Here is a 19,677-nt window from a genome sequence, read left to right as displayed (position 1 = left end):
CTGAGAAACACATCAGATTTAAGCGTACGCCCATTGGCCTGTAATCACTGTTGTGCTTCCAAATTCAATACTGGTTGCATCATAGATGCCATTAATGCTATCGAACTGCTCCACTTGCTGCTGAAAATTGATCTGCTTTTGTTGATGTTTTTATTGTTAATTGTCTCTGAAAATCGACTGTTGATTTTTACATAAGGTCACTCTGGTATGAAACTCTTTTCTGGGACTTTTTCAACTGATTCTCTCCTTTTTTCTATTTCTACCTCATCTTAAATTTTCCGTCTTCTTTCATGTCTTTATTTTGGCCTCTGCTGCACATCGTTCACCCCCATCTCTGCTTTTCCCCACTTTTTAAAATAATTTTCATCGTCCTCACTGACATATTTACTCTTACCTCTCTTCTCCACAGCCTCCCCCTCCCCCTGCTCCTTCTCTGTGCAGGGAAGCAAAACACTGCAGAGCAAATCCTTGCTGAATTCCTACTACTCAGGTAAACTCAGACGTTTTATTTTTGCATAGTTCTAATCTTTGTAGATCCTTAGGCAACAATTTATGTGTTGATTTGTTGTTTTTTAATGCAAGTTGGAGGAGGGAGGAGTCAAATACAAATACAGTGACATTTAAAAGCTACCTTCACATAATTGTATTTTGCACAAAATCTGTACCAATTATGTCCAAGTAGATTTAGATGCACCCTGCTCACAAACAATCATATTTCATATATTATGTGGCATATTCACCTTAACTTGTACAAACACTCCGAAGAGTTTTTCTGAAGCCTTTTGGAGAATATAAAACCTTTCTCCAAAAGGCTTTTGGCTTGTACATGTGGGCAGCTGCACATTTCAGCTCAACTTGAATGAGAATAAGCGCTGTTGCAGAAATCCTTCTAAAGCTGGCAAAGAGAAACTACCAGCTGTAGTTAATTATGAATATTAATTTTGTTCTTGTTGAGCTAAAACATGTTTTAGCTTTACAAAATACGTTTTGTAAAGCAAACCTTTTTGCACTTATAAAAAATTCAGTGACTATTTTTACAGGTACGTTTCAGAAAATGTAAATGTAAGGAAAGTTCAATAGTTTCTGTCACTCTTCAGAAGCCTAACATTTCTGGCTTTTGAAATCTGATCTTATGTAATATTTGATTGTGTGAGTCATTGAACTTTGGGTTTTCATATATCTGTAATCCATGTTTCTTTAAAATTGTCACTATTTATAATGGATGTGCATGTGACTTTCACTATCTAAATGAATGACAAAACATATTCAACTCTTGAAAACATAAAAAAATCATATTAATTTTGTATACATATTTTAGCCTGTATGTGGAATTTATAGAAAACCATGCAATATCTTTGCATTTGCAATATATGACAGCTTGTGATTTAAAGCCCAAAATTAATGGCATTTGTTTGTACATTTTTTATTAGAAAAGTAATTCTACTTTTTACCAATCTGAACAAAAAACAAGTATAATGAACTTTGAATTTTTCCAGATCTCAGTCTCAAAAAGTGTTTTAAAGATTTGACTGTCGTTGAAATGTTCAAATTGAGAATTCTGGCAGCAGATAGATGTGAATAGTGTTTAACATCAAGTATTCATGTTTCCCCTCTGTCTTTTTTTTTTTTTGCAGTATCCAAAGAGCCTGTTCCAGCTACAACTTCAATAGGTAAGAGAAACAACTTGTTTTTGAACCATGATTAAAAACCAATCAAAATCAGTGGTCAGTTTTTAGCTCATCAGCGTCTGTGTTCATTCTGACATCACACAAACAACAGTCAGTGCTTCTGTGTTTCCAGTGAAGCCCTGGTATTTACAGTGATGAGGGACAACGACTAACTCAAGTCCTGGATTACTTTATAACTGCCTATTTTAATAGTTCAAACACTAAATAGTCATTTATATACATTAATACCTCCAGTGGAAACTTCCAGAGAACCCAACACATTCAATAATCCTTATTTTCACTCTTGGGTTTACAGCCAATCAACTTCAGGGAATATAACGCTCCTTCATTAGCTTCTTTGGAAATGCCAGCTAGAATTGCATCTTCCCAAGTTGCCTCATCTTTGACATTTTTATATGTGCTCAAGAAAATCCACAAACAGGTGATTTTTTTTCTTTTTTGTAAATAAATCTGGTCCACAGAAAAGTCTGAATAATGAGACGTGTAAAGGTAATATTACAGTCATACATGTGGCCCCTTTAAAATATTTTTGCCATTCTCTGACATCTTCTTTCTTTCTGCTCACTTTATCTTGCCTTTCCCTTCTGTTGAACAGATTGATCAATTTCTTGCCAAAAGGCTAGGCTCTGGCCTTTAATAGTGTGTGACATGTTTTATGTGTCTTTAGCCAGGTTTTTACACAAGAATACCACTTCACCCAGTTTCACACACAGAAACCAGCAGGAGATATAAACCTAACCAGTGACTGTCATTTTTTCTATTCTGCCCTTTTTCCATAATGTCTTTTTTGGCTAAAACTTGGTGTCTGGAAGTCTGGTTTTTGTCCTCTTTTTTGTTTTTCCCTCATGTTGGTTGGAGTGCCTATTTAGCCTCTAACAATACTGTTGATGAGCTGAAATATTCTTCTCCAGATATCGGTGACATAAACCAACTTTATGTGTTGTCAACCTGATTACAACCTACTAGACTAAATGAGCAAAAGGAGGAAAATGGATCATTAACAACTCAATGTGAGGATCTCATATTTTCAGCTGATTACTGCGATATTCCACACCTACCTGTGCAGGTTTCTGTCATTTGCTGATGCACATCAGGAATGATGAAGCAGAATGCAAAAAGATGCTTGAGTGATTTATGCACTGGCACAAATTTGGTGCCATACATCTTCATACAATGACATTAGGTTTTAATGGAGCCATCTGTTCTCTTTACAATTAGTCTGAAAATTAAGAGATAAAAAACAGAGCTTTTCTTTTTTTTTTTACAGCAACAAAAAAATCAGCTGTTTGCAACAAAAGTGTAAAATGATGGAAACTGAACTCAAACTGGAACAAACGCATGCTTTAGCAGGAAGAATACAAGACAAAAGACTATTTTCTCCCTGTCAATAAATTCTTAACAAAAATAGAAAACTGTACCAATTTGTCATCAGATCCTGCTGCCTTATGACTTTGGTGACTCTGGTATAAACTTTTGGGTCATGTTCTGGTTGGTGACCCGTTCTTGTCCTTTTAGTGAATCACAGTTATCAGCGAGTCTTTAACCCGTCTGCTTTTTCTGAACTGAGTTCAGATGCTAACAGAATTATGATCTTACACTTCCTGAACGCAGATCCAAAATCTCAACCGTTACTTTTTTTGACTCATGTTCACCTTGTTATCTGCTGCTACATCATGATGGAAGTTACAGATACTCTATTTTCTGGAAGTTGCACTTTTGTCATAGATTACCAGGGCCTGTGACTTACATCTGTTTATTATGTCTTCATGGTCCTTTTTTAGACTCAGACATTGAATATTGTTTCATACAGACTGACATGAAGCAGGAAGTTTTTTTTGCTGGCTAAAAACAAGGTGGTCAAAGTTTATTAAAGGTACATTTAACAAGTTCTAAATGAATGTCACGTCTAGTTCAGTGCGACTTATATATGTCTTTTTGTTTTTATAACAATGTTTGTCTGATTCAGCTTATACGCTGGAGCAACAAATATAGTAGCACCAGCAAAACAACAGGTGAAAATCTGAAAATAAAACTGAAAAATAAATAAAAAATAATGTTCCTTTCAGGTTGAGTTGTAATGGAGATAACTGAACAAGCTCTGAAATTAAAGTGGCAAAATTATAATTACAGCATCAAATGAAACTTTCATTTATTAACATTCAGGTGTTTTTGTGAGTTAATTAATTCTGCCACTTTAATTACTTTCATTCTGACGTTCATTATAAAAAGGAAGCACACTAAGTTGACATCGTCTCTGAAATTTCCCATAAATTACAGAAATAAACAAAACAGCCTGATTTTTGCCCTCAGGAAAGAAAAGATATGTTTTTCCCCATATGCTAATAAATGATTTAAACATGTAGAAATGAATAAACATAGTTGGTCACGATAAATCCCCTTTTATCTACACAGAAAGCTTTATTGATCCTTACACATTGTCAATTTAACACTTAACACATTTTTTTGTCGAGTCCATTAGGTCCGCCATTTTCTAGCTGGCCTCTAAAACAAGCAGAATTTCCACATCCAATAATTGGATGAAAATGGTTTCATTTTGAAAGTAACAGTCCTACCTTTGCGCTCGCTCTGACACCTCTTTAGCTTAGTGAAAATGGATAATAGCACCAGCAAGCTGAATGGCGCCGGGGAGCATCGTATTTCAGTGGCTTAATGGGAGACAGAGACCTGGGAGAGAAAGTTATTAGGATGATGCTGATGGAGACTTTCGGATTGAAGGATCAAAGAGAGGGACAAGTAGGGTAAATCCACTGTGCCGGGTAGAGAGCACGGTTAGCTGTTTCTGTTTGGATGGTTTTTTTCCAGTTTAATCTTTTGCTTCAGTATTTTCTTACCTTCTAAAAAAGTTCCTGTCAGTCTTATTTCAGTATGTCAAGAGTCAAATTGTTTCCTGGCCAATAAGGTAAATATTACAAAATACTATGTTTAACTAGAAGGATGGAAACTGAGTTATCAATCTGAAAATCATATCACATTATAAGTGTCTCATATCAAGTCATGATAATTATTAATTTTTTGTTTTAAATATCTGAAGTACTGCCAATTAGACACATTCATTCCCATTGTTTCCACTCAATGCCGTTGCTTTTCTTTTCAATAGCAATGAGCCGCAGTGGCAAAACCTTAAACTGCTGCTGCTCACGGCACTAAGGTTGTTGCTAGGCAACCAAAGAGTGAGTGAGTTGCTAGGTAACCAAAAAATGAGTGAATTAGTCGATTCCACCAGTCTTGCTAATCCGGATTTAGCAGGTTGAGAGACTAAACTCTTTTTTTCTGCCTACATTCCCCATAATGCTGTGCGGTTCTGGATCGGAGTTTGGTGAAATTATTGAATATTCAGACATAAAATCTATGGATATTGATCATGTGTCTATTGCAGTACATGTTGTTATTGAGTCATTGTTCAGCCGTACATGCTCTGGTGTTCTGTGCTTATTCTGGGAGTTATGGGCTTTCATTTTCTTTTTTCACAAACAACATTGGGAACATAGAAAGGTCTTTATCCATTTTGAAGGGAGTGGAAAATGATGTTTTTTTTTTTTTTTTTGTAGTCCTTTAAAGTGAAAAGTCAGTGTTCCCCAGCAGCCATCTGGGAGGCAACAGTTTGTTTCTGGAGGATTTTTGCTGCACCTGAAGGGTTTTTGTACCAAACCTCTGCAGTGGAAGATGGCGATAGGATGTTTAATTTCTACACACAGCACTTCCTGTTTTGGAAGTAGTTTTTCCACAGCTTCACAGAAAAGCAATTATTTTCCTCGTCCAGTTCAGCATAACATTAGGCTGCATGTAAGGTGATTATGGCTAATAGTAGTCATTTTGTTTGGCCGTAATGTGGCACTGCTGGGTAATTGAAGGTGAGTGCAGCAGAGAGAGTCATTTTTAACCTTTATGTTCGGAGGCAGGATTGAACCTCTGTGCTGTTTTTTTCCCGGCTCATCTCGAATGCTGGCTGACGTTCCAGAGCTCCTCTCTGTGCACTTCGATCTGTTAGCTGGCTGGCTCACTGTATCACAATCAGCAGATAAGCTACACTGCAAACATGTCAAAATGGCCAATCATAAAACTCAATCTAGAAACAAATAATATTGATTATGTAAAATTGGCTAAAACCTCTATCCATATGCAAGATGAGCTATTTCATTTAAACCAGATTTCTGAGCACACGAAGGTTGTGAAAAACATTTATTGTTAATATTCTTGGTCTCTATGGGTATATTATTTTAGGTTTTGACCATACTTGCATGTTTGCATGAAACCTGTGTTTATAGTCACTTCAATGTTTGACTCACCCATTTAGAATACACTGCAGAATTATGACACACTCCACCCCACCAATCTAACATATCTATTGTATTCTGCATGATAATTTGCAAAAACAAGCAACTTGCTAGCTTAGTCACTGAAATTTCTTTAGTAAAACCCTAAATCTCCCCATGCTTCCTTAATCTGTATTGTTTGCTCTACATGTTGGGCTAATATGTTTAATCTCCGTCTTGTCATCCTCAGATCTCCATCTGCACTCCTTTGTTGTTGTTTTTTCAGCTCAGCTGAACTTGTAGTTTCCATTTTTCATGTCGGTGCGTTGTTGCTCTGCTAGAAAATGTAATGTCTCGTACATCGGAAGGGATTTTTATTCAGACCAGAGAGAATTCATTGGCCTGGCTCTCCAGCAGTGAAATGAAGTTGAACTTGACCTCATGCTTCACAGACAGAAAAAGGAGATGCAAAGATGAACTTATCATCCAAAGCGGTTTCCACTTTGTTTCTAAATGCTGCCGGCAGAGATTTCTAACTCCAAGCATCATGAGTGCATCCAGCTCTTAACCTTTAATGTTCAAAGGATTGCAAAGCATGCTATTTGCATCTTGACCCATTGCATTTACATAGAAATTCCTTGTTCACAGACATTTCTTTGGGTTTCATTGGGTATTATTGGGTTTCCAAAGCTTAACGGTAAAAGCTGTGTAAGATTTTTTTTTTGTACTAATTGCTTTGAGTTTGAGCATGTTTCAACCATCCACTTGTAATTTAATACATAACTTAGTACTGTAGGGTTATGGTGTTTAACATAATTTATATTTCAGTTGCAATAACTGTTTGACTCCTCAGGACTAATTGCTGATGTTCTGGTAAAACATGTTCCTTACAGACATCCAATGGCTTCTATAATTATGTTGTTTGGTTGGATCTTGTAGTAAACTTGAGTAAAATGTGTAAGGTTATCGTGGGTTCCTCTACATTTTCATCTTTGGCTTACTGGAAGTGGAGTCTTTTGCGGAGTGTGTGCATAGTGGCCATTGTGATTGCATGCATTGCTGATTGTTTTCATGGTAAAAATGGCACCTGCTATTTCCAGGCGTTTCTGACTCTCTGTGGTTCTCGGACCTTGGACTACGGCGTTGGTTATTCATTTGTGTCCTCTGTCAGAAGTTGGAGTCAGGCACCAGGGTGATGCATGATTTCTCCAGTGTAATTCAGTGGAACTCCAGTGCAAACAAATCTGATCAAGACTCAACCATCAGTTTCATAAATCATCTTCATTTGTGTTCACATGCCAGAAAGCACACACATACGCACCTGACAATTTATAATACACACTTTACTGTACTGCCATGGTAGAAATAGGGGTGGAGTGTTGAGGAAGGAATTAAGAAACAGTAAAGGAACACTAGAAGCCCAAGTCATCCATAACTAAGTCTTAATAAAGTCAGAGGGAAGGAAGTAGGAACTTTATAATACACACACTACTGAGCATGAAGGACTGCATTAACATACACACAATGACAGCACAATGACCTTCATACATGTGCACAAACTCCACGCGCGCGCACACACACACACACACCACACACACACACACACACACACACACACACACCACAATGGTGTACAGGTAGCTCTGTATACCATTTTCTCTTACTTGCATAGTCAAACTCACACATTTTCATGCATGATAGTGTTGTCTTGTCGCACACAGACCGACATGCACACACACACATATTTGTGCCTCTGGAGGTCAATAAATCCACCCATTAGCATTGAGATGTTCTCCATCATAGTCACTGCTGTGGAGCTGCTGCTATGAATTCATTTCATGCCTGGCTTAATGCATATTTGACCTTGGTGAGCTTATCATGTGTTTTCAAACGCCCTAAACGTCACAATAAGGTCAGCACAGCAACACGTCTCAATTTAGGTGAAGAAAAAAATATGCATTTCCAGTTCATGAAGCATACTGTCTAACAAATGATGATGGTCAGCAGGCTGTTGAGTCTTTTAGGCAGTTTGGTGGATGTTGCATCCGCTGTCATTGGAAACTGACCCACAGCCGCTGTTGCTTTAGGTCTAGCAGTTTGGCAATGCACCAGAACTGTGGGGATGCAACATTCGGATTGAAGATGTAACGAACCTAAGGTTGTGCTGCAAAGGTTCCAGGTGAAGTCTGAAGCCGCACCCTGGATCTTTCTGCACCATGAGTTTAGGATACCATCGCTAGCCTGGATCTCACAGCACTTTTATAACTCAGGAGGTGAAACGCCTTCGAGAAGCTCGTAAGGTCTATGTTGATTTAATTCAAGCTGCAGCATGTGACCTTTGTAAAAATAGTTTTTTACATATTTGTTCAAATTTTCCAAGATGTGGTGATAATACAAGACAGATGATGTGTGAAAAATATAGAGTTCCTCTGGCTTCTCCCAGTGCTCCCAGTGTCAATGGTTATAGTGTAAACCCCGTTCCCACCCCCCATCACGCTCTGCTGCACTACAACTGGTTCAGCACAGCCTGCCACCAATGCTAAGGCTAACTAGCATGGCCTCATGCTTATTTCCTTCACTGAACGCAGCAGATTGTTGAATAGGAACATCATGTTGTATGACAACCCAATATCTCTTAGTTGTTGTGTATAACACCGACCTCTGGATCGACTGTTTTAATCATTTAATTAACTTTCTATCACACATATTTTCTTAGTTGAAAACACAAACACATTCATTAAAGAGAAAATAGCCACATGATGTTTATGAAAGAGAAGAGAAAACTAAAGAAAAAAGGCATAAAAAGTGTGACTCTAAGGGAAGGTGTGATAAGATGATTCTTGAAAATGAATTAAAAAAGCAGCAGTCTTACCTCAGGAGGATCGACCTGGCTGCTCTGGAAACATAACTCAGAAAAAGTTTAATAATACAGAGAAGCTGAAACTGTGCATATGGGACAAACACACAGTATAATTGAGAATCAACTAATATTGCTTTGATCAAAAGGGTCAAAGAGAGGTCACCACAGAAGCATATCCATTTATAACTAGTTAACTTCAATTTGAAGACATTTCATAACGATGTAGACTTCTTCTGAGTTAAAGCCCTGAGACAAAACAATAAAGTTGCTGTTTTAATGGTTTTATTGAAGTCATTTGGATCCTATGGAGTACAAACCTGCTGACACAGCACTGGACACAAACTCCTGCTTTGGTGCCAAATATAATGAAAAAAGTTCAGAAGATTTTAATCAGAGGAGAACTTTTCCTCCAGTGAGCAAACTGACCTTTTTTAAGCTTCCTGCTCTTTTCTCTGCAGTGACTCTCTTCCCCCCTGGATGTTACATCCCCTCCCTCATCTCTCTTCTTGCTCTTGTAATTTTTCTCATAGCTACCTTATCACTACTATCATGTGTCACGAACTGCTTCTGTCATTTCTAGATTTATTTTAGATATTGTTTGCTTTATCGCCTCCCTTCTAACAGAACACAATTTTCTGGATTCTCCTGTTTAAGCCAAATTATCCTTAATTTATCGCAGGAAACTGGTGTTTACATTGACTAATTGTAGAAGCTACCTCAGGCCACCAATAAACTGGCAGAAGTTATTAACATGCAATTAGATCTATTAAGGAATCATGGAGTCATGCATGTTCATATCACATCTTTTTTCCTTCTTGAGACAAAAACAACGTCACACTAAGCATTTATCCAATCTATTGAGCTGACTGGTTGTCAGTCACCATAATACCTCAGAATTTTGTTTTATTTATTAAACACACTGGGATTCTGACACCTCTAATAGAGACTCATTTATCTGCTGTTTCTGAACTTTGTGTTGGTTTTCTTCCATTTCTCCTTTCTGCTTTTGTCTATTACTGTAATGTTTATTTGCAGTTCATGTTTTACGTCTCAAAATAAAACAATACTCTCCTTGTCTGCTTGTCTGTCTTTGTGTCAACAGATGGAAGCCAGCCGTCTCTGGCGCAGCCGTCCCTGACTTTACAGTTTTCCTTACGGAGGCTGTGAGTCTGTGGAGCTCTCCTACCAGAGCGGTACGTCAACTGGATCTTTCACCTTATTAAGTTTCTTGAGACATTTGTTTTGAATCTGACCTGAGGTATAAGTCATATAATTGTACGTCATCTCCACATGCAACTGGTGCTTTTTGGTGAGGAATGGCAGCCATATTGGAACTGAACTTTGGGTTTCTTGGTGAGCTCAAAGCTTAGCGGTCAAAATTCAGGTTTCGACTATTATTTTTGTTGCATTTCCAACCAGGAAGTAGTTTTTACCTAAATGTTTGTCCACATTTAATTTGATATGTACTTTGACTGCTTCTAAGAAACCCTTGACAGGCTAATTAGGGTCATTTAAAGCCAAAGGAGTCGATCCAAAAGAAGCAACTTTGTTTTTCACATTTTGTTCAATGAATTCCATCCAGATTATTTTAACAGTTTCTGTGAAAAACGGCTTTGCTCTCATAGGTCAGTTCCAGGCGGGCCAGTTTCAGCCAGCTATTCGAGTTGCAGATCTCCTGCAGCACATCACACAGATGAAATGTGGACAAGGATATGGCTTTAAGGAAGAATATGAGGTAAACACACTCTCAGTAAATAATACAAACAAACTGTCACACAAAACAAAGCATGTAGATGAGGTAAAACACAATTTTAAAAGCAAAAAGCTTTTTATGATTTCTTTTGGTCATATGAATCCAGATACATCAGGTCAAATGTTTTTTTATGTTTTAAGAAGCATTAGCTCACTCTTGGTGTAGTTGCACCACATTAAGGATTGTTTTTGTCTATTTCTGCCTTTATTCTTCAATATTGTAAAGTTTTTACGTGCTTCATTGTTAAGGGAAAATAATAAACATAAACTATAAAAATGTTGAGTTTGAACAGTGCTAGTTACAGCCAGAAAATTCTACTTCAACTTTCTTCTTTCATTAGAAACTGGGACAAAACTCGAGGCTAGCAAAGACGTATCCCCTCGCTTTGAAGCACAAAGTTACAGCCGTGTTAGAACTTATGCTTTTATTTATCCTTTAGTTTTATAAAGCTTGAAATACTCATTATTCACAGACTCGCACTAAGTTCTCAACTGAACATGTTTTAATCAGTGATGATGCAATTGACTTAGACTTAGACTTGAACTTTATTGATCCTTTGGGAAGACTTCCTCAGGAAATTAAAGTTACCAGCAGCTAACAGGCAAAAGTGGCACACAGTAAGCATACGCAAAGAATACAAAAAAATACAAATTAAATACAAAGAAAATATAGGAATTTGGTGGATAAATTGACCAGTGATATGGTATTGCACTGTATGGTTTGACCTGATAAATATGGAGTTCACATTTGTAGAAAACTACTCCTTCCCTCTGTCCTGTGTCAAAAAAGGAGCAGATATTCAGAACCGTTCCTGGAAACTCACTGTCCATCAAAAAGTCAGACAGAACTTAAGCCTTAAAAAAGATGTGCAGGTTAACAAATTGTGACTTATGAATTTGTGCCTCTGCAGTATCTTTATTTGACATGTGGCCCTTTTGTGTCATTAAGGAAGAGTCTAAAGCAAAAATACAACAGGGCATTTAAAGTTTGGGTGATAGACAGAAAATCTAAAGTCCTACAGCAGTAAGAAACCCAGAGGAAAAGAAACAAGATGAACTCATCATTTGGAGATGAAACTGTGGGTGTAGCTAAAATAAAGCAAGAAACATTTAATCTCAGACTGTAAAACCTGAATGACTTTTACTGCAGTCAGCAGTTAAAGAGCTTTAAATAAGTTCAGGTGTTTTCACCACTTCTACCAAATATCTTGTGTTGACAGGGAAAAGTTGATAGCAGAAATCAGCACATCATCCACAATAAGCTACACATTTTATGTAACGTGTTAATAAGTTTATGGGAAAAATTATGACAGAAATGGAGGTAAACAAATGTACTGAATGAAACAAATGTTCTGTCAAGTGGATGAAAAGCTGAAGTGTACAATGTACAAATAAGAAGTTTTACTTTTTTCTGCTTTAATTAGAAGCATTCAATCAATTACTTTAAAATAAAATTCTAAAAGTTTTTCAATCAAGAGCTTAGGAATTGGGTTCCTTTATTTTGTCAACATTTTGCAGTATTTAGTCCTTCTGTACATTTAAGCGGCTGGATTATTCTGAGTTGATTAGACACTTTCATGAAGGTGAAAGCTGCCATGAGAGACAAACGGGTCATATTTATTATATATAACCACGCTGATAGAGAACAAATTAATTGTGAGCTTCATTTTCAGTTTTTCCTTCCTCTTTTTTTAGTGTCATCAACATTTAATTAATTAATTTAATGCATCATTTATTATGGAACATTTCTCAAATTATTGCATTGTCTTATTTAACTTATTTATGTTTCTTCTTTCCTCTAATTTATTATTCTGCTTGGCTATCCCCCCTGCCTCTGTCCTTTAAAATCTGAAAGATTTATTTCTTTGTCTCTGGAGATAAATGTTAGGAAAGGCACCAGGAAGAGTCTGTTTTCGTCTCCTTCAGCCTCCCATTCTCTGAAGAATGAATATTTTCTATTACCGACTCTGCATGCGTGTTGAAAATTGTCCCTCCGTGATACTGCGACTTATATTTTCATTTGCTTCCTGTCATTTCGCTTCAAACCCACTGATACGTTTCAGGGGGAGAGAAAATGTGATTTATTCTTGAGTGTGGATCTGTGTGTAACGAGGGACACACGCAGAGTGGGACTTCTTTTTTCATGATTCCACTTGTCTCCAGCAGCAACTGATTTGATGCACATTAGAAGACTTTGGAAGTTTATCTTCACAACACTTTGTTTCAATATACTGTTTGCTCTACTTGCTGGAAATGTACATCCAGGCTTATTTCTTCACTTATAAAGCTTCTGTGTGATGAATTAGCGTCCACTACAACGGCTGCTATGAACAGCTTTTACTGAGTCTTTTTCAATGTCAGCATACAGACACTGTGTTGGAAATAACATGTTCTAAAAATGTTTTTTTTCTGGGTTGTAGTTGAATTTCTCACATCTAAAAGTCAAAATTTCTGTTTTTGGTTTAATATTTCATAATATATCGTTAGATGTATAATAAATATTACAATTATAAATGGCCCTAACAGCAACAACAAAAGGAGAAATACTTATGAAAACTACAACATCCAGACGGACAATAAAACTTTTTGATATAAGTTTGACATGATCACAGCACTTCCAAACCATATGTATAAAAATCCTTACTAAAACACAAACATTTGAAAATCAGACGCCAGACAAGTGAATCACAGCAACGTCATCAGCCGGAGAACGGAGCTTCGCTAATAAGCGAACAAACACTGAAGAGAAGCAGAGCTGCCATTGATGCGGTTGCAGCAAAGCATGTTTTAATGCTGCACAATACAGTGTTAGCAAGTTACTCAAGTCTAAAATGGCATTGTTGAGCATTTAAGAAGTAAAGTTCATCGAGCAAATGCCCCCCAAGGAATCCCAGCGCCCCCCTTTTGTAAAAATATCTGCCAGCGCCCCCTGCTGTCCTCTGAACCCCCCCTATGGGGCGCTGCCAAAGGGGCGGTACGGCTCCGTTGAGACTACTATAAAATTACAGTTGATCCTGGTTGTGATTTAGGCTATTACCTCCAACTATTCCCAATCTTTTTGTAGAGAATATCTAAATATGTGAAAGAAAATGTTAAGAAATGTCAGTTTTCACACCAGTCAATCAAGAAGTTCAGTAATGCTGCTTGACTAAAACCCAAACAACTGAAGTAAAAAAGACCATAAATAAGATGGTCTCCACTGTGATACTAATGCATGTTGAGGTATATTTGTTGTTCAAACTTTTACAACAGCCAGTGTCAGAGTAGAAAGTCTGTGTTTGTCAGAAGAGACTCCAAAAACATCCTGAACTGTTCAGTTGGTACGAAGCTTAGCATGAAGGCCGTTGACCTCTGATGGAGTGAATTCTGTGCCACTGGTCACCTGGAAGTAATTTTAGTAGTTTTTCGTTTTACTCCCGTCACTGCCAGAATTAACAAGACAACAATATTTCCATGAAAATAGATCTTGGGAAGTTAAACTTTTCGTCTGTCTTTAAAAGATTCAAGTGACTTTGGCTGCTCAGATGTAGAATATAAAGAAATAAAGGGGTTTGAGGCTTTTAGACCAAATCTTTCCTTCTGAACTTTAGGGCAAGAAACAGCAAGTGAACTGACTCAGATGTGAATAAATGACCATGAGGGGAAATGAAATGTCCTTTTGCCTCATAAATGTAGCCCACATCACAGCACCGCGGCAGTGCTTCACTTATGTATTTATGCATATGGTCACATTTGGGTCCCCAGTGCAGTGGCTGCCTCAGTGAGCCTCTGTCTGCTTGCACACCCCATATGGCGTCTTTTTGTCCCCGTCTCTGTGTGCGATGTGACCTACTGTGTTGAAACCGATTAACCTCACTAACATTGATGGCAGCCACATTGTCAACATTGTGCTCCCCAGTGGGAGTACACTTCTTCCATTTCAAGTAAAAACCAACTTATTTTTTAAATGTGGCACCTGAAACGTATCAAGCAGCCATTAGGTTATTGCAATGTGCTCTTTGCATGAGCTGCAGATTCAACTTTTTGGTACATTTCTTTCTTTTTTTTTTTTTTTTTTGTATTCTTTTTTGTCTAAATGTCCAGTTTTCCACCTCTTAGAGTTGGAAGACATGTCAAAATGTGTAGCTTGATAGTGCTCTATGACATTTGGTAGAAGGACATTTTCCATATTTCCATCTCTAAATGTAGTTTCTTCATTATTTTGATTATTTTCAACCCAAAACTCAGGAGCAGCATTATGTGACATTTACTTTCTTGGAGCTTCCCATTATGCTATCATGCTATTCCCCCATCAAAACATGCCTGGCGTGTTGCCTTGATTATTTCATGCATGTTTGAGAAATCACTCAATCTCCATGGCAACCATTCAGCTGTGAAAAAACACCAGAGTGGACCTAGCTCTGCTTTCAAGGACAAAGCGTCCACCTCAGAGATGTAGTTTCCAAGCGTCCACCCCAGAGCAGCCTTCCCCTGCGACCGCCCCACTCAGCTCCTAAAGACTAGCCGAGAGCAATTAGCAAACACCTGGTGGAACGGCGCATTCGTTGAGCTTATTCTATGAGTTACGTCTGAGTGCAACACTGGTAAAAAAAAATTGTTAAAGGGTTAATCAAGGAGTGATGTGATGACTTCCAGGAGGCAGAGTTTAAGAAAGAGTAGATTTTAAAGAGACAGACACCCAGGTTCACGGTGTTACATCACAAAGTAACATTTCTCTTTCCGTTTAATGAATTGCATTGCATGTGGGCTGTGTTGAAATATCCTCCAGTTCAGCATAAGGTGATATTTACAAAAATACTTACTGATCTTTGAGAGGGTGTGCTGGCATTCTTATATTAATTACATGCTGTCTCAGAACGACAACATTGTTGTTTATTACAATAATTGCAGTTTATAGTCCAGTTAAATTTGTCATTGTGACATGTCTAGTTAGGTTAAGCATTCACATGGTTAAAAACACACAGACTTTTAACATTTTCTGCCTATTTTTGTATTGGCATCGAAATAAATCTACAGTATTTAACACTGGACTGACTAATGCTGCTTTTACACACAAAAACATTCAAACTCCAAATTCCAGGCACCAGAATCAATTTTCTGCTTGACTAAGCGATATGTTTAGGTGTCTATTTTTCTGTCTCATTGCATTTATTTTGTGTGTGCATGTAGGTCAGATCACTGTCTGAAAGTGAAAGCTGTTGTCTGGCCTTCTTAAGCCCTTAATGGACTCAAAAACGGGGCTGTTCACTCGTCCCTACTGGGAGATTTTGAGCATATGAGTGACCTGAGAGCGTTGGAGGAGTTGCTCTAAAATAGTTCAGCCTCCATATGGCAGCCTTTGAGAGTTGGGGTTTAGTTGCTCCACAGACGCTCGCAAAGGACGTTTTTGTCATATTCTCTTCCACTCAAAGTGCATTCAACAAAAAAAAAAAAATGGGTATATGATCACACATGCATTCAATAGGTGTTAGTTCAGTAATTTGTTCACAAAATGCATAATGAAGAATGCATAAAGTAGAAACCCACATCAGAGCGGCTCATGCATGTTTTGTCCTTCCTACGTCTGAAATGCTCGTCACACAGGCCTCAGCAGGGAGCGCGGACAATCTGTCCTTTCTCCTCTAACAAAGGAATAAGTAAATATTCTTGAACTGGAACCCAGGAGAACAAAATACAATCTTTGTCCTCTTGTTTTTTTGTACTTTTTTTTTTCTTTCAAAACACTGTATGATTGAAAACACAAAATCTTACCAAATATTTTTGGTTTAGTTTCTGGGGCAAATGACTCAAACAAAACTAACAAACAACTTTTCAACAAGATCTATGAGCTTGTTTTACATCAATAATTGCTTAACATTAATAAAAATGTTCCACTAGCAGATTATTTTATATTAGAAAGGAAAAATTTCTTGTTATAAGTGACATATTTACTTAATATTGACCTAAAACAATCTCCTATATCTTGTGAGAAAGTTACCTGTTTAGTCTAAATTCAAGTGTAATAGGATATTTGCGATAGAAACTAAACCACGATGCTTGGGAAGATTTTTTTCTGCAGACTCTTGTTTGGTTTTTGGCAAAAAGTGGGAGCTTTAGCAGGTTACCACTCCCCAAGCTGGAATAGGGAACTGGTCCTGTTCTCTTTTTTTAGTTCAAAACATCCCAGAAGATACCTGATTTCTTTGTACTATTCCTAATTTACCTCTGAATGAAATGTTGTTATAAGATTAATCAGATTGCAATTGTAGTGAGAGTTTAAGCCCCATCTTTGGTGTCTCATGTATTAGAGTGATGCCTCTGCAAAGCTCTGAATATTCATGTTGCTATTTCAACTCACGCCAACCAAAGTGTTGCTCCATGAGCTCCGGGGTTCCCACCATATGTGCATGCATATTATTGTGCTCTCCTTCTCGGTTTCATGACAGTTTGTGTTTGTGCGCACATGAGCCCATGCATGTCTACATGTGTCTCCTCAGGCTTTGGCGGAGGGTCAGACAGCACCGTGGGAGACGGCCAAGAAGGACGAGAATCGCAACAAGAACCGCTACGGCAACATCATCGCATGTGAGTACTTACATTTTTTTTTAAAATTATGTTAAGGTTTCATTGTGGTTTAATTTGGTTTTATTTCAATAGTTAATTTTGTTCTTTTAACTGTAGCAGAGTTCAAATCATCACAGCTGTTTTCTGCGAAAGAGCAAAAAAGGGACTAAAAATTACTTAAAGGAAAAAAAATTATTAAAAAAATATTCAAGGCTTTTGAACAATTTCTTTCGGCAAAACAAGTAAAAACTCCCTTGGGTTTTGTGCTGCTGTGTGTGGTGCTGGCTCTTTTGGGACAAGCCTCTCAGACGTTATTTATCAAATACCTGTAGGTATTAAAGCTTCTCTTGCTTGTAATATCATTTGACAGTGAATCCACTGTGATTTACAATAGCTGTCTAGTAAAAGTTGCATCTAATCAAGCTCCCAGAGTCTGGAGTGAGAGTGGAAAGGCTTTTGAAGTCCAGCGTGAAGTTTGCACAGTCAGTGGTGATTTGAAGTGCCATGTCGTCTGCTGGTTCTGGTCCACTGGGTTTTCTGGACTCCACAGTCAACACAGCCATCTGCCAGGACTTTTTAGAGCACTACAAGTTTCCTTCTGCTGACAGGCTTTATGGAGATGCTGATTTTGTTTTCCAGCAGGACTTTGTACCGACCACAATGCCAAACACTGTGAAAGCTGGTCCAGTGATCATGGTGTCATTGGCAGCTAATGGATCCAACCAGAACCCAAAGAGAATCCATGAGGCATTCTGAAGGGGAATATATTCCCCAAAGGAATATATTCCTTTGAAGGGGAATATATTCTCACTTACTAAGACACAGAGGATGCTTTTGTTATCTTCTGAAGGCCTTTGTGAAGATTTGATTTTTCTTCCTGGACCTGTTGTCTGTTTGATGCATTTAAGTAGAAATGTTGGTGGTAAATTGTAGAACTGACTCCTGGCCTGCAGAAAGAGCAGTTCTTCTCATTTGGTTAAACGTTTTTTGAGTAACAAAGCTAAAAATCTAAACTGCAACACTCCTTGAAAGAAGCAATATTAAACCGATTGGGGTAATCTCAATTCAAAAGCAAAGTCTGTTATTGCTGCCACTTATTCTGACAGTGAAACATTGTTTTGTGAGAATATTGTTTTCATTATCCTACAATGAGCACATCGATACTTTTAATTTACTCATAAATTATAGGGCTGTTTCTTTGACACATGAATTTTAAGCTACTGATGGCATAAATTTCAACAGAAGCTAATTCCATTTTATTTTTCTTGCATGCAAATGTCTTGACCTGGAACCTTTGTGTTGTGTTTCTGGTACCCCAGTGAATCTGATGCATCTGTAAACAACCTACAAATGATGAAGCCGCTTCTCTTCAATATAAGATCTGATGGGATTCTGGGAAAGAACATTGTTGTGTTGAAGTTGTGGTAGAATGAGTTGGCCTATCAGCAGAGCAGATCGAGACTGAAAAAGCATCTAATGTCAGCGTCCACGTTTTTTTCTTGAGCGATCAGGAGTTTCTGTAACACTGAAAAGCTGGATGGGTAAATTCAACTTTACATCAATCTGATGGTTCAATCATCTAAACAGATTAAAAACTACATTTATTTATTTTTTATGTTTTTTCAATAATTTTTTTGCAAAAAGTCTTCTTGAATTGATTGTTCTAATTAAAATTATTACAGACCCTGAAAATAATTTATATTCTAATCTGCAATGTCTGGATTGCTTGAAGAAGCATTATTGGAGATCCGTCCTTTCTTTATCTGCTCAAATATATTTTATTCATGCTACTTTTCATCACTTTTAAATTTGAATATTCACAGATAAATTGTGACGCGTACAATAACTTAAATTTATATTATATTCTATTATATCTACAACAATATGAATGTTTTATGTTTGTATATGCAAGAAAGAACTGAAACTGTTCATTAGAAAAACCTGATTTTCTGGCTTTGCTGCCTACCTTCTGCCTTAATGCACTTTTAAACACCACTGATACTTGGATTTCATACTTGTGTAAGTCTAATACAGGAAACCTAGTAAGAAATTGCTTTCAGTTTGCAGAGGGATTTTCTTTCAATCCTGCCTGATGATCAAAGGCTGCAGCTGCTATTTTATTCACAGAGACTTTTGTCAAAATGAGCCTTCATTTCAGTGCAAAGACGGTCTGCAGTAATGATATTCGGAGTGAGGGACTGCATGTAGGATCGGTGTGTGTGTGTGTGTGTTGTTTGTTGGTGTGCATTAGCATTTGAATATAACGGTGTGTCCTATTCCGTGCAACAGCGATGTCCGTCAGATTGAACGTTCAATCGTTGTCTGTTATCTTGCAGAAGGAAACCTCATGTCTCTATTTTGCTGGAACAACAACGGATTGTTTGATTTAAGTTTTGAAAGGTTTTATGGTTTACTTGTTTGCCATCAGGAGCAGCATGATCCATATGCATAGCATTTTAGGCTTCATATTTTACGGTTAGTGTGTATTAGTGTCCACAGGCCTGGGACTGTGTACATATTTCATTATGAGGGTTTAGATGTCACAGCAAAGACACTGCAC

General features: G+C 37.5%; 1 pseudogene; it reads left to right on the top strand.

Annotated features, from left to right (window-relative positions):
- LOC129354640 (receptor-type tyrosine-protein phosphatase T-like) overlaps positions 1-19,677 on the top strand; it is a 162,055-nt pseudogene that overhangs the window by 96,711 nt on the left and 45,667 nt on the right.

Source organism: Poeciliopsis prolifica, unplaced genomic scaffold, assembly GCF_027474105.1.
Source record: "Poeciliopsis prolifica strain line A6 unplaced genomic scaffold, Auburn_PproV2 SCAFFOLD114, whole genome shotgun sequence".
Taxonomy (NCBI): Eukaryota; Metazoa; Chordata; class Actinopteri; order Cyprinodontiformes; family Poeciliidae; genus Poeciliopsis; species Poeciliopsis prolifica.
The sequence above is the reverse complement of the archived record's forward strand: the minus strand, read 5'-3'. Positions and strand labels throughout refer to the sequence as shown.